The sequence below is a fragment of the Haliotis rufescens genome, unplaced genomic scaffold, assembly GCF_023055435.1.
Source record: "Haliotis rufescens isolate VD_foot unplaced genomic scaffold, xgHalRufe1.0.p SCAF_9, whole genome shotgun sequence".
Taxonomy (NCBI): Eukaryota; Metazoa; Mollusca; class Gastropoda; order Lepetellida; family Haliotidae; genus Haliotis; species Haliotis rufescens.
Genome location: NW_025964383.1, coordinates 42,010,195 through 42,029,974, shown reverse-complemented (window position 1 = coordinate 42,029,974; position 19,780 = coordinate 42,010,195). Strand labels below are relative to the sequence as shown.

Sequence of the window (19,780 nt, the reverse complement as noted above, 5' to 3'; positions counted from 1 at the left end):
ATGCCAATACGATACACACACGTGTCATGCTAGAGATATGTCAATACGATTCACACACGTGTCATGCTAGAGATATGACCATACGATTCACACACGTGTCATGCTAGAGATATGGCAATACGATTCACACACGTGTCATTTTAGAGATATGTCAATACAATACACAAAAACGTGTCATGCTAGAGATATGTCTATACGATTCACACACGTGTCATGCTAGAGATATGTCAATACGATTCACACACGTGTCATGCTAGAGATATGTCAATACGATTCACACACGTGTCATTTTTGAGATATGTCAATACGATTCACACACGTGTCATTTTTTAGATATGTCAATACGATTCACACACATGTCATGCTAGAGATATGTCAATACGATTCACACACGTGTCATGCTAGAGATATGACCATACGATTCACACACGTGTCATGCTAGAGATATGGCAATACGATTCACACACGTGTCATTTTAGAGATATGGCAATACAATACACAAAAACGTGTCATGCTAGAGATATGTCTATACGATTCACACACGTGTCATGCTAGAGATATTTCAATACGATTCACACACGTGTCATGCTGGAGATATGTCAATACGATTCACACACGTGTCATTTTTGAGATATGTCAATACGATTCACACACTTGTCATTTTTGAGATATGTCAATACAATACACACACGTGCGCCATGCTAGAGATCTCAATACACACACGTGCCATGCTGGAGATGTGTCAATACAATACACACGTGTCATTTTTGAGATATGTCAATACGATTCACACACGTGTCATGCTAGAGATATGGCAATACAACACACACACGTGCGCCATGCTAGAGATCTGAATAAGGTACACACACGTGCCATGCTGGATATGTGTCAATACAATACACGCGTGTGTCATACTAGAGATGTCTCAATACACTAATACATACGTGTCATACTAGAGATGTCTCAATACAATATACATACGTGTCATGCTAGAGATATGGCAATACAATACACACACGTGTCATGCTAGAGATATGTCAATACAATACACACACGTGCAATGCTTGAGAAAAGGCAATACAATACACACACGTGTCATGTTAGAAATATGGCAACACAATACACAAAAACGTGTCATGCTAGAGATATGTCAATACGATTCACACACGTGTCATGCTAGAGATATGGCAATACGATTCACACACGTGTCATGCTAGAGATATGACCATACGATTCACACACGTGTCATGCTAGAGATATGGCAATACGATTCACACACGTGTCATTTTAGAGATATGTCAATACGATACACACACGTGTCATGCTAGAGATATGTCAATACGATTCACACACGTGTCATGCTAGAGATATGTCAATACGATACACACACGTGTCATGCTAGAGATATGTCAATACAATACACACACGTGTCATGCTAGAGATATGTCAATACAATACACACACGTGTCATGCTAGAGATATGTCAATACGATTCACACACGTGTCATGCTAGAGATATGCCAATACGATACACACACGTGTCATGCTAGAGATATGTCAATACGATTCACACACGTATCATGCTAGAGATATGTCAAATCAATACACACACGTGCCATGCTATAGATATGTCAATACGATTCACACACGTGTCATGCTAGAGATATGTCAAAACAATACACACACGTGCCATGCTAGAGATATGTCAATACGATTCACACACGTGCCATGCTAGAGATATGTCAAAACAAAGCACACACGTGTCATGCTAGAGATATGTCAAAACAATACACACACGTGCCATGCTGGAGATATGTCAATACGATTCACACACGTGCCATGCTAGAGATATGTCAAAACAAAGCACACACGTGTCATGCTAGAGATATGTCAAAACAATACACACACGTGCCATGCTAGAGATATGTCAATAAGATACACACACGTGCCATACTAGAGATATGTCAATACGATTCACACACGTGTCATGGTAGAGATATGTCAAAACAATACACACACGTGCCATGCTGGAGATATGTCAATAAGATACACACGTGCCATACTAGAGATATGTCAAAACAAAGCACACACGTGCCATGCTAGAGATATGTCAATAAGATACACACACGTGCCATGCTGGAGATATGTCAATACGATACACACACGTGCCATACTAGAGATATGTCAATACGATACACACACGTGCCATACTAGAGATATGTCAAAACAATGCACACACGTGCCATGCGAGAAATATGTCAATACGATACACGCATGTGTCATGCTGGAGATATGTCAATACGATACACACACGCGCAATGTTAGGGCTACATCAACATTGGTCATCAATGTCGATGTCTGCCTCGATAACTATAAACACAAGATACTCAAATATCTAGGAAAATACATTTCTAAAGTTTGATGGCTTCAAATACTCTTCACAACACAAAGCTACTATCCTATGGTATAATCACAAAGGAATTAGTTAATTGCCCTAACCTTATCCCTTGTGTAATTATGTGCAATTATATGTACAAGCAACAGAAGTTTTTATATAAAAAATTTAATGTCAACGCTCGAGCACAACCAATCGCCATCATCTGACGAAATAGATTCACCGGGCGCAAAAGGCAAAATAGCTGAGGCAATTACATCACTGGATGGATCACTGAAAATCAGTGAAGACAGCGGGTGTTCGCGAAAAGCGTAAGCACGTCTTTCCCTATCGGTACCAATGTCTTCCATATATGAACAAGGTGATTCAGCACGTTACTTGTATGTTACAATGTGGCAAAGAAAACGACAAAGTTTTATTTGTAATCCTGATCAAATCTCCAGAATGGGTGGGCGGGTGCTACTCACAATCAGAAGCATAGTCTGTATCTCCAGGTAGAATATGCCACGGGTCGTCAAGAATGAAATCAGGTTAATTTGCAGTTCAGAGATTAAAGTCTCCGCATATTATGAATTTGCACATATCCTCAGATATGTATGGAAGCTGTAGAAGTGTATTGTGTAAAATATCTATTCCAATATCTTCTGTGAGTTCCTATGTCAGGGAAACGTATTGGTGTACATATACATGCAAGTAGTGTATGTTCCAAGTACAAATATTGTTCATATAAGTAATTTCAATTGGTTTATCACACTCACTGGAAGAAGTGTTATTTTCAGTGGAGCCACGGTTACACTTATTTAAATCCACTGTTTGAAGATAAGACGCTGATCAACATATCGGATGTTCTGTATCTCCATCCTAGTTCACAGAGAATGGGACAATAAGGTTGCACTTTTATCCTATCCCATTGTCTTTTTCAACAATACAACATGTTTAAACTAAACATACACTTTGCCTTCTAAGCTTACAAACCGATCAGTACCCATGAATATATGGGTAAGAATTGATCCCTGGCTTGCTTGATACGTCATCGTGTCCAGAATATGTAGATGGTTCCTGATTTAGCATGAAGACGGTGAGCCGTATCAATTTGAATGGAATCAGCAGAACCCATCAGTGCTTCTCTTATAAAATCTCTCACTTTCTGCTCGATGTCATCCCACGTTCTTATATATACTGATGGGAATAAATAAGGGAACAGTTAGTTTTAGCGACAGTAAAGTGATAGGCTATCTTTTTTTTTTAGTTTCTTTTTTTAGTTAATATAACATATTTATTGACTGTTGAATGTGTTGCAACTAATACTTGAACCTGACATTCTTAGGCTAGATATAGTTCATGGTTGTACACCCCGGATAGAATTACACGGGGAATAAATTGGACCTGCACGCTCAGTCAGGTGTAACCACTAATACCTTCTGTAAACATCAAGCTGCTGGCAAAGTGAGGGTAACCCCCCCGGCGTACCATCAACTCATCAAAGACCCCAATCAGCTATAATCCCGTTGTTTATATTACTGGCTTCATCGTTTGTTTATGTCACTGACTTCACCGATGATTGTCATCACTACCCTTGTGTGTACATAACAGGCTTCTCCACTCCAGTAAAACAATATCTACTCTACTGTAGAAACATTGCCACCCACTTGTATATATACTTGCCAACCACATTCACTGCTCCTCTATTTCTGAGAGATGGACAGCTACTCGAATGTATATAAACAGAGCAGCCAAGGATAAAAATGAAATCATATCAATATAAGAAAATAGAAATCATATCAATACAAAAACAGAAATGTGAACACCAAACTCACAATAGATTTGTGTACCCTTCTCACACACAGGAGTCCCAAAGAGGAACAGGTCAGCCGAAGTTGCCTAGGCAGAAGGCGACCTCTTAAACACTTAATGCAACAACAACTCAATGCTTGATAGCGGTGTTAGAACCTACACCGAAACGTCGCTCTTAATTGTAATAAAGAAGTTGTTCATCCATAAATTCATATCCTTACGGAGTACGCCAACTTCTAAATGCCAATCAAAGAAGATATAATCATGTACAGCATCGAGTGTACAAATATTCAGACAGATTTTAGTTTTCCACGGAAATAGTTTCAAGACCTATTGTCTCAGCTCTCTGGTTATGGTCACGAAATATATTGAGTGAGTGAGTTAATATTTAAAGTCTAAATATATTGACACATACGTAAAGGCAGTCGTCCCATCCAGTGACATTCACGACGAAACACATACCATTTCTATATTAGTATATCAAGGTACACGTGTTTGTCAATAAAAGAACACTGCAATTTCATCTTTACTATCTGTCCGAGATGAAAAGTAAAAAAAACCGTCAAGAAATGTTAAACGAATGCCCATGCTCACCACAAAACGCAGCCCATTCATACAGGATGAATTTTCCCATGATTTCTAAACAGCAAGCGAGGCGAACCTGTATTCACAATCCTAATACGTCAAACCCAACATTGATATCTTCCTTTTTTCAGCGACCTATGGAACGAGTTGTTTAGGGTTACAGTACCCTGTTTAGAGACAATACATCAGTCACTGAACCACTTTAACGACCTTAGACACGAGAGAGAGAGGTTCGTGTGGTGCGCTGAAGGTAATCAGACCGGAGAGTGTGGCCAGCCGAGCAAACAGTTTTAACCGTTCAGAGTGAGTGATTGAGTGAGATGGGTTTAACGCCGCTTTTAACAGTATTCCAGTTATATCACGGCGTGTCAGCTTAATGTGGGAGGAAAGCCCGAAGTGATGCAGGTCTCAGACGTTTACAACTTCGGTGAAACCCACGAGCACGAGTATGGTGCTGACAAACCTAGAAACATAATCAGGGCGAACCGGGATTCGAACCCACAATCATAGATTTCCGGGGAGCCCAAGGGACGCAACTCTGCACAGCGAATTGCGGCGCCTTAGACGACTGGGCCACCCGTGCCCCCTTAACCGTTCGGACAATAGACATGGTTGAAGTTGTTTCGTATGATCAAATATGTATTTAAATACACATTTGCAAACACGTAAAACCTGATATATTCTTCCTCATATACACTTCTTCAAAACAGAATTGAGAATCATCCCTGTACTCGAGATAATTCATTTTTCAAATTGTATCGTACAGGAATCGAAAAAATATATCTTATATGCTCTGCATGCAGTTTAGTGATCATGATATTATTAAGCATGTCTTTTTGTATTGTACATTGAATATGAATGACAGAAATGAACTATTTGAAATCATTTGTGATGTGATAGATGTCTCTACATTTGCAAGACTATGTAGTGAGGACGATGATATCATCCTGTCTGTACTACTTGGCGGTATGCCTGAGTGTGTTAGCTCTTTATCTCAAAGTCAATGGGGTGATCTTATGGTTATTGTGTCAAGATACTGTAGGAAATGGCTGTATCTGTTACAAAACACTTATAAGAATGCTGGATTGCCATGCATTTTGTAGTTATCATTTCTCATAATATTGTTCAATTGTACTACTGTGCAGCTCTGTAATTATACCTAATATCATATATGATATGTATCTTCAATATCTGGAGGAAATAAAGAATATCTATCTATCTGTGGAAAATATGTTCGAGAAGAGATGCCATGTTCATACAAAATAACCTGGTCATATATATACTGCTACCAGCACAAATGCGGCCATAAGAAACCCAGAATTCCATGCTGTATGGTACTTCCAGAGAAGGAAGCCAAGCATGATAATAGAATGTGTGTTCCTGTGATGAAAGTCTTGTTCAAAGTCCAAGTTTTAAAACTAACAATTTTTACAGGTGACAGATGTGATGTTTCGTCCCTAAACTTTCAGATAACAGTTCGCACAAATATGTCTTCTAGAAATATTCAAAAACGTCCTTTTGGAATATACCCAGTAAATTTCTTGCTTCATCATTTTTCTTCTTCTGTTTCATTATTCCTTCCATATTAACATAGTCGCAGATTGGACACCATTTCTCGTGTTCTACCAATGGATCGTTCGTGGCTTCCCATTCTGTAAAATCATAACGTCTTTCGAGTGAATATTCCTATGGTTGTATGTTTCACGAAGTCGTAGTTTGTCTGTACAAGATAAAGTCAATCAGTACTTGGACACGGGCATGTCTTATGTCAAAGATGATCACGTGATTGAAACGTGGATTCAACTGGTTCGAGATAAACAATCTTTCATAGCCATGTCAGCATCTGTTTTATGTCAATATCAATGTACAGATTATCGCGATGCGTTTTTAAGACAGCTCAATGTATCGACCAGTTAAGTGTGAGTGCGTTTGATTTTACGCCGCTTTTAGCAATATTCCGGCAATATCACGGCGGGGACACCAGAAATGGGCTTCACACATTGTACTCATGTCGGGAATCGAACCCGGGTGTTCGACGTGACGAGCGAACGCTTTAACCACAAGGCTACCCGACCGCCCCTTGACCAGTTAAGGAACCGTGTTGTAAAAATGTTGCAATTAGAACGAGTGTTTAGATGGATGCCAGTATAAGTTTACGAAATTAACCCCCATAATCCCGGCGTGTCCTTTGGTTTGGTTAACCTTAACAAGCATAAGATAAACAGAGAAAACAGTTTCATCTACAAAAGAAGTTGTTCTAGATTTCCTTTATTTGTAATACAGGAGTGAGTGAGTGAATATTGTTTTACGCCGCTGTTAGCAATATTCCAGGAATGTCACGGCGGGGGACACCAGAATTAGGCTTCACACATGTTACCCATAATAGAAGGTTTCACCGCCGTCATATAGCTGGAATATTGCTGAGTGTGGCGTTAAACAACAAACAAACAAACAACAAATCATAATGGGTTTCGAGGGACATTTTATCTTGTCTTCGATCCACACTTAGCTCCACACTTAGTTAATAAATCTGGCAAATATTTGCCCGTTTTCACCATGTGTAAACTTGGATGAACACCTGTAGCGAACTTAAACTTGCTGACCTGCTGTCTGCTGTATAGGTAACCTATACCTAACAAGTATGCTACAAGACGTGCTACTCCATGTATAACTCTGTAATGTCATATACTGAATTGAATAAAAAATATTTTAAAAAAAAGAAAAGTATAATACAAAACAATTGGTGTCCCCGGGAGATAGCTTGTACATTTATGGACTCTGACATCCGTTGCTGTGGATACCGTTTTCTTTTAAATGTCATTCCTCTCATCACATGAAAGATACGAGCACACACGAACTGCATGCCGACTTCTTACCTTTTATTTCTTGTCCAGTTATGTTCAGTTTGGACCTTGCTCCTGTCTCCATAGGTACTCCTGTGCCTTTGTAGTGGGGTGATGTGGGTGAGAGTTGTCAGGCACCTGAGTGCTACTCGGTTGAAACAGTATTTATCAGAAATGTTGGTACGGGTCAAATCAGGTTGAGTTGACGGGATATTCTGCTTCTTTGTCCAGAGTCATTGTTACAATGGCGTTCCTCTTCACTGTCGGCCTGCGGGGTACAGTTACCCTTCTATTAGGGCGTTGGGCTGCTTCGTTATACCCTCTCACGAAGTGGCCCTAGTTTTGAGGATAAATACGCCTGGTAAACAAGCCTACCTGATGTCTTTTGACTGGGGAATTCAATAGGGTCACATAATGATTTCCAGAGCAATCTCACGCGACGCTCTACCTCTCGGAAACACTATTCACATTGTTGTGATAGCGGGTATGTTTAAACATTTGAGAGATGCCTTCATCATGTTTTATTTAGACACCAGGACATCTGCAACAAGCATGCTGTTGTCCCGGGCGTCGAAACAACTTTCATCTTGTATACTGGAAGGAATGCATTTCACATAATGTCCCATCAGGTTAAGTATTACTGATACTATCTGTACTCATATAGAGGTTGCCACACAGTGTAACACCTAACGATGTCCCCATGTACTGGTTTAATGCGTCCTCTTTGTAGTATCTGATAAGCGAACACACACTCCGTCGCAGTGGTGACTCAGCATAACACCACTGCCACAGGTTAATTTGCATATCACGTGACCGAACTTTTCTCTTGTTTGTAAACAAACGCGCTTTTTCAGAAATCAGTATAGAACGGACTAATGCAAGTATTTGGGGGCGCTTTACATATTGTTTTGCATAACTATATATATATATATGCTACTACAACTGCGACAGTGAGTTGCATGACAATATATATTTATGCTTCAAAGTGACCGTGTCGCTTGCTCTCCGTTGGGCTTCGATGACAGCACGTGGAGGCGTACAACCAATGTAAACATAGGATAACTTCGCAAAAACAAGTAGATTTTTACGTATTTGCATACTTTCTCAATGAAAGTTAACCATTCTCTGACATTTGTTTATGAAAATGTGTAGACTTGTCAAACATGAAACGGATGAAAAGCATATGCAATATCTTGAATGGACTGTGAAAGATGTGACGAAACGTCACATGGCGCTGGCCTGTGGCAGAGGTACTATGCTAGCTGGCTGCCGGCCGCATGGAACTCTGGGTAGGAGAGTGAAGCGAACAGAGTCTTTTCACAAACAATTGGCCCTACTAAGATAGGATTAGAAGGGATGGTAAACTTGAATGGTACAGTCGTATCATGTATCTGTTGAGGTGGGGGGTGAGGGTTGGGGAGGGGCCTTATGCATCTGTCTTTTGTCTCTGCCTATTATCCCATATGTTAACAAGTTTCCAACATGCTGGACAAAATGTCAAAGGTTGGTTGGTTGTTTTGTTGATTAACGCCGCACTCAGCAATATTCCAGCTATATGACGGCGGTCTGTAAACTATCGAGTCTGGACCAGGCAATCCAGTGATTAATATCATGAGTATCGATCCACGCCATTGGAATCGATGACATGCATCAACCAAGTCAGCGAGCCTGACCACCCGATCCCGTTAGTCGCCTCTTACGACAAGCATAGTCGCCTTTTACGGCAAGCATTGGTTGCTGAAGACCTATTCTACCCCGGAATCTTCACGGACCTGAGTAACTGGGTCTCAGTAAGTCTTTGCTATTTAAAGTGGTGCTGGTTTTCTGGTTTCTGGTGGCCTAATCTGTGCGCGAAGTGGCAGGTGAACGGTTTTATTGTTTCTGACCATGGCGTCTAATTTCTACACACAGAAACATGGTACTTCCACGTGCTGTTGTCACGTCTCATTGGATCTTTAAATCTCAACCATGATTCCCTCAACGACCGATTGCATCATTGATCTTTAAATAATTGAGTGAGTGAGTGAGTTGGGTTTAACGCCGCTTTTAACAGTATTCCAGTTATATCGCGGCGTGTCAGCTTAATGTGTGAGGAAAGCCCGAAGTGATGCAGGTCTCAGACGGTGAAACCCACGAGCACGGGTATGGTGCTGAAACACCTAGAAACATAATCAGGGCGAACCGGGATTCGAACCCACAATCAAAGGTTTCTGGTGTGCCCAAGGGATGCAACTCTGCACATGTGTCCATTCATAAGGCTGAGTAGATAGTGATGTATTGTCTTTAACAAGATGTATTGAACTGTTACTTAAAGGACTTGTTCAATAAGTCGGTGAAGGGGGAAGATTGGTAATACATAGTTTACCGTATATCACAGTGGGCTTTTGACGTATGGATTGTGAACATAGTTTCGTATCGTCACAGTTGTGTCGAAATCACGGAATATGGGATATCCAATATAAATGATAGGCCTTTCACGGAAAATGCGACCGCCTCCGTGGTCCGTGGTAGAGTGTCCGCCCGGAGAGAGGAAGGTCCGGGGCTCGACCCCCGGCTGCGTCATACCAAAAGACGCTAGAAGATGGTACTTGTTGTTACCCTGTCTGGCGCTCGGCATTCAGAGGCTAAAACAAGGACTGTTCGCCTCGGACTCAGTATGCTGTGTCTGAGTCGGGTATTCATGTTAAACTGCGGCATGGTATCTCAATGGGCTAGCACTATAAATCGGCATCAGTCCGGACTAGTACAAGCAGCCACACACACACGTGCAGGCACGTCGCTGTATAAGTGCAATAATCTTGGACGCGACGTTAAACCCAATTTCACCTCACCTCACCTCATGGAAAATGCCTCTTAATTAAATCAGTACTGGTGAGCATGTTCATTCGTATAGCAATTCCTGAAATCTATGAAATCTGTGTTCGCTTGATGCTACACATGACGTTTTCGTTTCACAGTTAAAAAAACAAGACTATTTTTTACGAACACCGTATGTTTTTACCGAATTGGGCTGAGTTGCTCAAGATTCTCCTTATCCGACTCGAAATGTATTGACATAAAGTCCGGCTTTTGTTGGCGAAGGTTAGGTCTGTTTGCATTCGTCAGTGGGTTTCATAGGGTGGCAGTCCTGGTCGTTTAACAAAGCGGACGGGTTATCAGACGGGAATTTCAGCCATTCCTCTCGGCAGTAATGCACGTTTATATACTTTATCTTATTATTCGTTAAGAATTTGTTTACGACTCATTGCATAAAAACAAGGGTTGCGTTGTTTATCTTGAAGATCTCTGACCTCTGCAAATGTTAACTTGGTCCCCGTGCACACTGTGACAGATTGCTAGCTAGATAACTACCCCTGCTTGCTGGGTACAACAAGTACCATCCTGTAACGTATTTTGGTATAAAGCGGCTAGGGAATCGAACCACAGATCTTCAGCTATCAGAACAGTCGCTCATTCAACTACACCACTCAGGGAGGCGTTTCTGATCAGAAGAGGATCGAAAACATATTTATTGTCCTCGAAAATGCTTGAAAAGATAATTCTGCTACAGACTGTTTTAAACAACCGAAATCGTCTACCACAAATGTTAGGTTGTTACGAGGTGTTTTTAAATAGATTTATTTGATTATATCGATTATACTAGACAGAAATGTGTCTGAACAAACACCTAGTCTTCATACAAAGTCCAAGACCTTATATTCACACTCACACACACACACACACACACACACACACACACACACACACACACACACACACACACACACACACACACACACACTCACACACACTCACACACACCACACTCACACACACACACACTCTCACTCACACACACTCTCACTCACACACACATACACATGGTAGGATTGTGTAATCACTGCAAATGTCGTCTCTGTTAGTCCTAATGACATTCTGTAAGTCAATCTGTTAGCGGTAACGCCTAGAATCGTTGGCCACTTGTCAAGTAGAATAAGATACGGGGATGTATAACAAGGACTGTATTCCTGTTTTACGACTTCAAGCTATTCCTGATGGCATTTTTGAATAGTTCTGTCTTAAACTATGACGTCACTACCTTGTTACTACGTTGCGTGACGTCATAGCACTGAATGAAGTCATCAGTAGGATGTCGCAATACGTTAGAAATTGAGGAAAATGCGGACATTTACAGGTTTTTATCATTTTGATGAACAATATACTCACTAACCTATATGATATGATATTATGATATGTTTTTTAGATCAGCGTTCATTCATATATGGTTAAACTATTTTAAAATGTTAAATACTGTTGATTATAATTAACAAATGTTATATTTGGGATTACACTTTCTTCGTAAAGTACAAATTCTAGTACTTGAAGGGGGTTGAGTTCCATCCGCGATTCGAACCCACACTCTCAGAGTATTAATCATAATGTTGTGCAAACCTAGAAAGATGACTGGTGATTTCCCCGATAGGCCTCAATAGTAAATACCTTTATGTGTAACTATGGTTTGTTTTAACTAAATGTCCCTGGAGCAATATAAATAGAGGTTATCACGCGAGTGTGTTTGGGGATGGTACATACCCTGCATTAGGAATAAACATTGTATTAAGCGAGCCTTGGCGAGCTAAATACATAGTGTTTATTCCTAATACAGAATATCTACCATCCCCAAACACACAAGCGTGATAACCTCTTTATCATATGTCATTCTTAAAATTCTGTGCTTCAAAATCGCTTTCCCTGTCTCACAAACATTACCGAAACATTGCGAGTTTTCCTGGAATGCGCACATTAATATTTATTACGTCACAGGGTAAGTGATGTGTCAGTCGGACAGTGACAGTAGCCAATATAGTTCCAACTGAAATCTGTTTCTTATACAGTGGCGAAGCAACATATACGCAAAACAACAATTGTTTGTAATTGCCTTTCGCGGCAATCCATCGTTCTGCCCGCTAGAGTAACTGCCCTTTGTCAAAGGGAAGCTACTCTACCCCTAGTCTATGAAACGTCACGGCCACGGTCAGACGTTGTTGACAGTCGGTCTGTCCTGTCTTAACGTTAAGAAGTGTAGTCAGATGTACACACAGCGACAAAACGAAACAATTTTAAGGTACCAATACAAACATATTTCAGCCAAATCCAACTATTTTAATTTGTGGAGAAGGTTTCAAGCCGCAGAGGTCTACAGGCACAGATATGACTACTGATCCCGCTTGGCTAGGCCTCGTGCCCTCGCAAAATTATTTCGAAATTTATATCTCCAAAGTTGCCAAAACTTATAAAATGCCTTAGCTACGTCACAGTTAGACACTGATTTTCAGTATATTAGACTGTTGTTTTGATAATGATAGCAGTTATCCCTGTAGTTTATACAGATTCCTGATGGTAAATTCTGACTCGATCGCCGAATGACGAGGGCGACGCCATGTTTGGTTATAAACAGTGAAAGTAGTCCCTACTTGACCTTTGATATTTGCATCTCTATCCGCATATGACCCCAACGGATACCGTTTTTATCCGTTGGCTTTATCCTGCCCATTATATGATAAAACATGATATCCAGAACAGTACCTATCTCTCCTCAGTACATGGATAAGGAATGTCTAATAGAATAGAACGTCATTCTTTCAATTGGAAAGTTAGAGAAACCTAAAGTTTACGACACCTATCTCAGGAAACGTTAAATACTCTGAATTGAAAAAATCATTTCGTAATAGCTATTAAATAGCAATATTAATTATACTTTAATGCAAGACTGTGATCACGATGGAAGATTTCTCTATGTACCTCTTTAGCACAGTATGAGTGAGTGAGTGAGTTAATGTGTGTGTTAAACGCCGCTGTGAACAGTATCCCAGTTATATCACGGCGTGTCAGCTTAATGTGGAAGGAACGCCGGAATTTATGCGGGTCTCGGATGTTTACTACTTTGGTGATCACCCGCTGACAAACCTAGAAACATAATCGAGAAAAATTAACCTCCGCATAAGAAATTGCCTATTCCCGCATTACCTATGAATCATATTGAGAATGTATTTCAAAGCAATGGCCCTGTCATCAGCTGCATTGTCCCACCTGCCAGGAGTTATGCAATGAAGGTCGACGTGACCTGTCAGCTGCATTGTCCCACCTGTCAGGAGTTATGCAATGAAGGTCGACGTGACCTGTCAGCTGCATTGTCCCACCCGTCAGGAGTAATACAACGAAGGTCGACGTGACCTGTCAGCTGCATTGTCACACCCGTCAGGAGTAATACAATGAAGGTCGAGGTGACCTGTCAGCTGCATTGTCCCACCTGCCAGGAGTAACACGTTGGGACGCGGGTTCGGACAATGACAATACTTATCCGAGAAGGATATCCTTTGTACATGTGAAAGTGTTATGAGATTCAACACATAGGATTTTACATACACATCCTCAAAGAAAGTCATTACGTTTAAAAATCAAGACATGTGTAACAATGAACAGAGTCTCCGCATTCAACTGCTTGGTGAAACATGCGACTCAATAGGATAGTATGGCTCACTGGGTTCAAGACGGAATTGCATAGAGACGATGTGCAGAGTTTGTTAGACGCGCCAGAAATCTTTTGTGAGTTCAAATCAGCACCACACCCAAGGCTTTCGCCAAACTGGTAGTCGTTAAAGAGCTGCATCACTTTCAAAGGGACACGGTCTCTCACTTTTTGACCGCTTTCATACCGTTGAGAAAGACCGAGTGGAATAAGTCTAATGGCTTGGAGATCACAGATCTTCCTTACAATTCTAACTCACTGAATACATAAAATCGACAACGACATTGACATAATTATTGTCCGTTTCCGGCTATAGCACACGCATGTGTTTATGAACCACTATCAAATTATTATACCAGGTGTTTGCGAAAAGGTGAGCGTATATTACCCCATGGGTGGCACCCGTCACAAACACATGCAAAGACAAATCAGTTGGTCACATGGACAAAGCACAAGGGAACGCCAACTATACTGAACCGCAAAAGAAACGTCACCCCAAGTACCATTACATGAAAAGTTGTCATTTAGATATCTGGATAATTTTTGTCAAAGTTTCTAAAATTTAACATCACCTTGTCCGGAAAAATGAAATTTTTATGATAAACAAACAAAGCAGTTGGCAATAAAACCGATCGCTCAAACGCATCACGGCAACGGCCATGGTAACCCGATGCACGTGAGTTCCGTGCAAATTGATATGCACATGCGTTCCCCCATTTCTTGCCCTATAAAAATCCACCCAGATCGGATAACATTCATTCGTTATTGAATTGCTACCACACGCCAAAATTGATAAGAAATCAGCGACACCAAGCCCTTGGACGATTGTAAGCTGGACAAACAGCCCGGAAAGCAGCCAATGCATTACAAGTTCACGTAAGGACCATATACAGGCTCCAGCAACGGCACCAGACCACCAACACTCCAGATGACCGACCACGTAGTGGAAGACCAAGGGTCACCACCCGACGTCAGGATCGTCAGTTTGTGCGACAGCATCTTCAAGATCGCTTTGTTACTGCTGCGGAAACTGCTCGACAGACCATGGGGACACACCAGCACATTAGTGAGGACACCGTGCGTCGACAATTGACGAACAGACACCTCCACTCTCACAGGCCACACCGAGGACCCATTTTGACACCACGTCATCGCCGGGACCGTATTCAGTTGGCAACACAGCACCAGCATTGGCGTCACCAGCAGTGGAGAAGAGTCCTCTTCTCAGACGAGAGCCGTTACTGTATCTCAACAGCAGATGGCAGAGAGAGAGAGTCTGGCGACACCGTGAGGAACGTTATTCGGATGCTTGTGTTGTTGAGAGAGACTAGTGGGGTGGTCCGAGCATCATGGTGTGGGATGGAATTGGTCTTGCACAGAGGGTCGGCCCTGTGGTCTTCCAGAACATCGGTCCAGGGAGAGGCATTGGTGTCACAGCAGCTCCGTACATTGATCAAGTCTTGAGACCACACGCCATACCTCATTTGGCACGTCGCCGCAACCACGAGTTTCAGCATGATAACGCCTGTGCCCACACTGCGAGAGCAATAAGAGACTTCCTCCAGCAGAATGGCATCAGAGCCATGCAGTGTCCTGATCTCAGTCCTGATTTAAATCCCACTGAGCACCCGTGGGACGAGATTCAAAGACGGCTGAATGACGTCTGACCAAGGCCGACAGCTGCAGCTAAACTGTGCCTATGGCCTTCATCAACCGCCTCATCCATTCCATGTATCGACGTTGCACGGCAGTCACCAATGCACATGGCGAACACACGAGATACTGACTTGTGATGCCATTTTCAACTTTAAGAACTATTGACACTTTAAGTTCAACCTTGATGGTCAGTTTTGCCAAGCATATCTTGTTTATATGTCTCAAAGTATGTTTACAGTGTTTGGACAAATGAGGTTTCTCATATATCTATCCATGGTGACGTTTCTTTTGCGGTTCAGTATATTTCGGTGTATTCAATACAACATCAGTCACTGTTTTGTACTGTGACCTCTACTGAACTGGAATCACAGCTGTGTCGCAGTCCTAACTAAATAATTCAAAACATACCAGCTCTGACGGAGAGAGATGAAAGCAGTAATATCGCTCTTTACTCACAGTTTCCTTTTAAAAGAGGTTGAGCAAATATTCCCCCTCTAGAGCGTCACAAAAGTAACTTGCACTGAAATGCACCGCATCGTGCACATTGTTCTATACAAAAATTATTCAATAGCATTCATGGTCCGGGAATTCCTTTGAAGGATTCATAGATGCAGTCCCCCCCCCCCCCCCCCCCCCCCACACCCCCCCCCCATGCAGGTACCAGCAGTGGTGCACCTCTCATATATATTACACAGTGACTGGAGTGTAATCGTTATCTTCTTCAAGGAACTACCTGGTAATGTTCCAAACAGCATAAGGAACGTCAGCTTTCGGAGAGGAAACTAAGGCTTACAATGACAATCAGGCTATTTCAGAAAGGAAATGTGTTCACAATGGATGTGGATGAAGATGTCTCGAGTGGCTAACTACCAGGTATGTAAATGACTTTCTGAATTGAAACAACTCAGGATATATACCTGTGTCCTTTTTGTCAAGATGAATTAATGTTAAGATTAATTCGAACTGACTAAGGCGACTATGCTTGTCGTAAGAGGCGACTGACGGGATTGGGTGGCACGCTGACTTGGTTGATGCATGTCACCGTATCCCAATTGTATGGATCGATGTTCATGATGTCAATCACTGGATTGTCTGTTCCAGACGCGATTATTTACAGACGGCCGTCATATAGCTGGAATGCGGCGTAAAACAACAAACAAACTGACCATACCATAACTGTACTATAATTTGTATTGTCTATCTTGGGAGACTGTGTTGGCTATAAGTGTTTAAAATCAACACTGAATGCACTGACTGTATGCCGTAATAGACTGTAACAATCTGCCGATGTGTGTTTATGCTGCAAAAATTAAATGATATGCAATAGTGAGCCAAAATATTTGTGTAATCTTATTACACGTCACGTAGACATAAAACATGAATATTAAGAAATAATATGCATTTACAAGGAATATTTTGCAAGACATAGCTGTGTGGTAAGGCCTTTCTTCCAGGCACTACCCGCTCTTGGAATCTGTTTCTAGCTGGTGTTAAGTATACTATTATGTATGCTGGTGTTACACATGCAATGAAAACTGTGCATGCCTTCACTAAATTGAGGTACTCGATATTATCAAATTGTTCGTGCTCGTTTAAGAATTGGGTGCAGTGATCTTAATAGTCCTATAGTTGAAAGACATACATGTATTTCAAATCTTGCAGCATTTCAGTGCGGTTTTTATGTCACTTTCCCTTTACTGGGGAAATTTATCCTGACTTTCGAAGCTCTATATTCTAGTCTGTTACACAAAGGGTTTTGATCTGAAAACTGTATTGTATTGTAACATGAACTTAACAAGAGATGTTAACTACACCATAATAGTAGTTTTGTATATTCGTGTCTCATTACATAAGTAGCATATGCATATGACTGTTTTTTTTTTGTTAATTGTTGTTTAACGCCGCACTCAGCAATATTCCAGCTATATGACGGCGGTCTGTAAATAATCGAATCTGAACCAGACAATCCAGTGATTGATATCATAAGCATCGATCCACGCAATTGGTATACGATGATATGCATCAATCAAGTCAACGAGCCTGACCACTGGATCCCGTTTGTCGCCTCTTACGACTAGCATGGGATGCATATATATATATATATATATAGAGAGAGAGAGAGAGAGAGAGAGAGGGAGAGAGGGGGGGGGGGAGAGAGAGTAATTGCTAGTTTATAAACAGATGTTAAAATATGTCTAGATTTGGCATTTAACTTATTTCAGTTGATGATTCTGAATAATCAGCGCCATTGTTGATGACATGGCACACGCTGTCTCCCCCAAGGGCATGGACCGAAAAAGATGAATTTTCATCCAAATATCATGCTTGTCAGTGACTCGGGCTTATTGAATTTCATGTATTCATGACCTCCCGATGCAGCTGTTTACAGCTGATAGTGCCAGAGGTGGTAAGCATATTATGTGGTGAGTCAGGTTCACAAGTCGTTGCAATATTTCAATACTGTTCCGACCGCCTCCGTGGTCTAGTGGTAGAGCGTCCGCCCGGAGAGCGCAAGGTCCGGGGTTCGATCCCCGGCCGCGTAATACCAAAAGACGTTTAAAGATGGTACTTGTTGTTACCCTGCCTGGCGCTCGGCATTAAGGGGCTAAAACAAGGACTGGTCGACTCGGAGTCAGTATACTGTGTCGGCGTGGGGTATTCATGTTAAACTGCGGCATGGTATCTCAGTGAACTAGCACTATAAATCGGCACCAGTCCGGACTAGTACAAGCAGCCACACAAACACACACAAAATGCACGTCGCTATATAAGTGCAATAATCTTGGACGCGGCGTTAAACCCCATTTCACCTCACCTCACCACACGTCGTTGCAATATTTTAATACTGTTCCTGCGTCTGACGGAGTAACTGTGAGTGTACAGTAGCCAGCTATACACACAGTTTCTAATACCAGTGCGTAAGACGAGAGCAACCCTATATTGTACGATCTCATCCGCAGTGACACTGCAGTTAAATAAACATTACTACATCTATATAAACATCCTAATGAGGTATTGGGGGTTGTGTTGCCACATTCACATACCATTATTTCCCACACCGTGAAACTGGACAAGAAAGTCTCCTTACCGTGTGTCGGTGGTAGTCAACCTGTTCATTCCGCCATGGTGTGTGCAATACCACTGCACACACGTTGCATAGCGTTGTGTGGGTAAACCGCACACTCTAGGCCATGGGAGAAGATCTGCATATGCATGTGGTGATCGATGAAATCCGCAGAAGATCCGTGTTCGTGTACAGTTTATATTTTCAGTTACCCCATGGCAATGTATGTGTAGCTGGGGGGCAAGCTTGCTTGCTTTCAGGCAAGCGTCGAATGTCTGACTGGGTAACAATTTTTTTTACATAGGATACAGGCGCTGGGCGGTGCAAACGACGACCTTTAGTCTGGAAGGTAATTTAAGGTAGCGACGTTTACTACAATATCTGAAAAAACTATTGGACCTACTCCAGTCACAGTTGGTATGAGATAATTAAACAGTCATACATGACTGGGTATTACATTTAAAGACAATCGGTGCATGAATAAAAAATCTGTCTATTTAGCTGTCACTATATTTCATCTACAACCAGACCTGTTCGTCACGGGTGGAACGAGCATTCATTGTAACAGCCATCTGCATAATGCTACCCCTGCGTCACTGGGCCATATGACGCAGTTGAACCAATCAACTCGAAAGGTTGCACGGGAATCACGCACGCACGAATATGGTGTTAGCGTTGCTTTATGGTTTCGAAGACAATATTTTAATATTTCGCAGATAATTCGAGACTTTCGGGGCTGTTTCGGGTGAAAGAGAATCAAATTCTGAGCCAAGAATTGCACAAAGTGGATAAGATCCGATTACGACATGTACTACAAAGCATGAGCCTGAAATTCGTAGACGATTCCTAGAAATTCTTTGATAAACAATTTCTTTTCTCACGAATCCCACGAACTACAAGAATGTTTGGAAATCAAATAAGATATATTTAAGATT

General features: G+C 41.6%; 1 protein-coding gene across 5 annotated transcripts in view; it reads right to left on the bottom strand.

The window, feature by feature from the left end:
• The window catches only part of LOC124111074 (monocarboxylate transporter 14-like), a 29,310-nt gene extending 10,157 nt beyond the window's left edge, over positions 1-19,153 (bottom strand). For 4 of the 5 annotated variants that reach the window (XM_048390680.1, XM_046470624.2, XM_046470630.2 and 1 more), the window contains exons 1-2: positions 18,870-19,153; positions 7,651-7,953 (exon numbers count right to left, since the gene is read on the bottom strand). The gene's annotated coding sequence lies outside the window, so the exon portion shown is untranslated. The remainder of the gene's footprint in view (positions 1-7,650; positions 7,954-18,869) is intronic. The other variant, XM_046470639.2, reaches the window with a different exon arrangement.
• Positions 19,154-19,780: the final 627 nt, after the last annotated feature.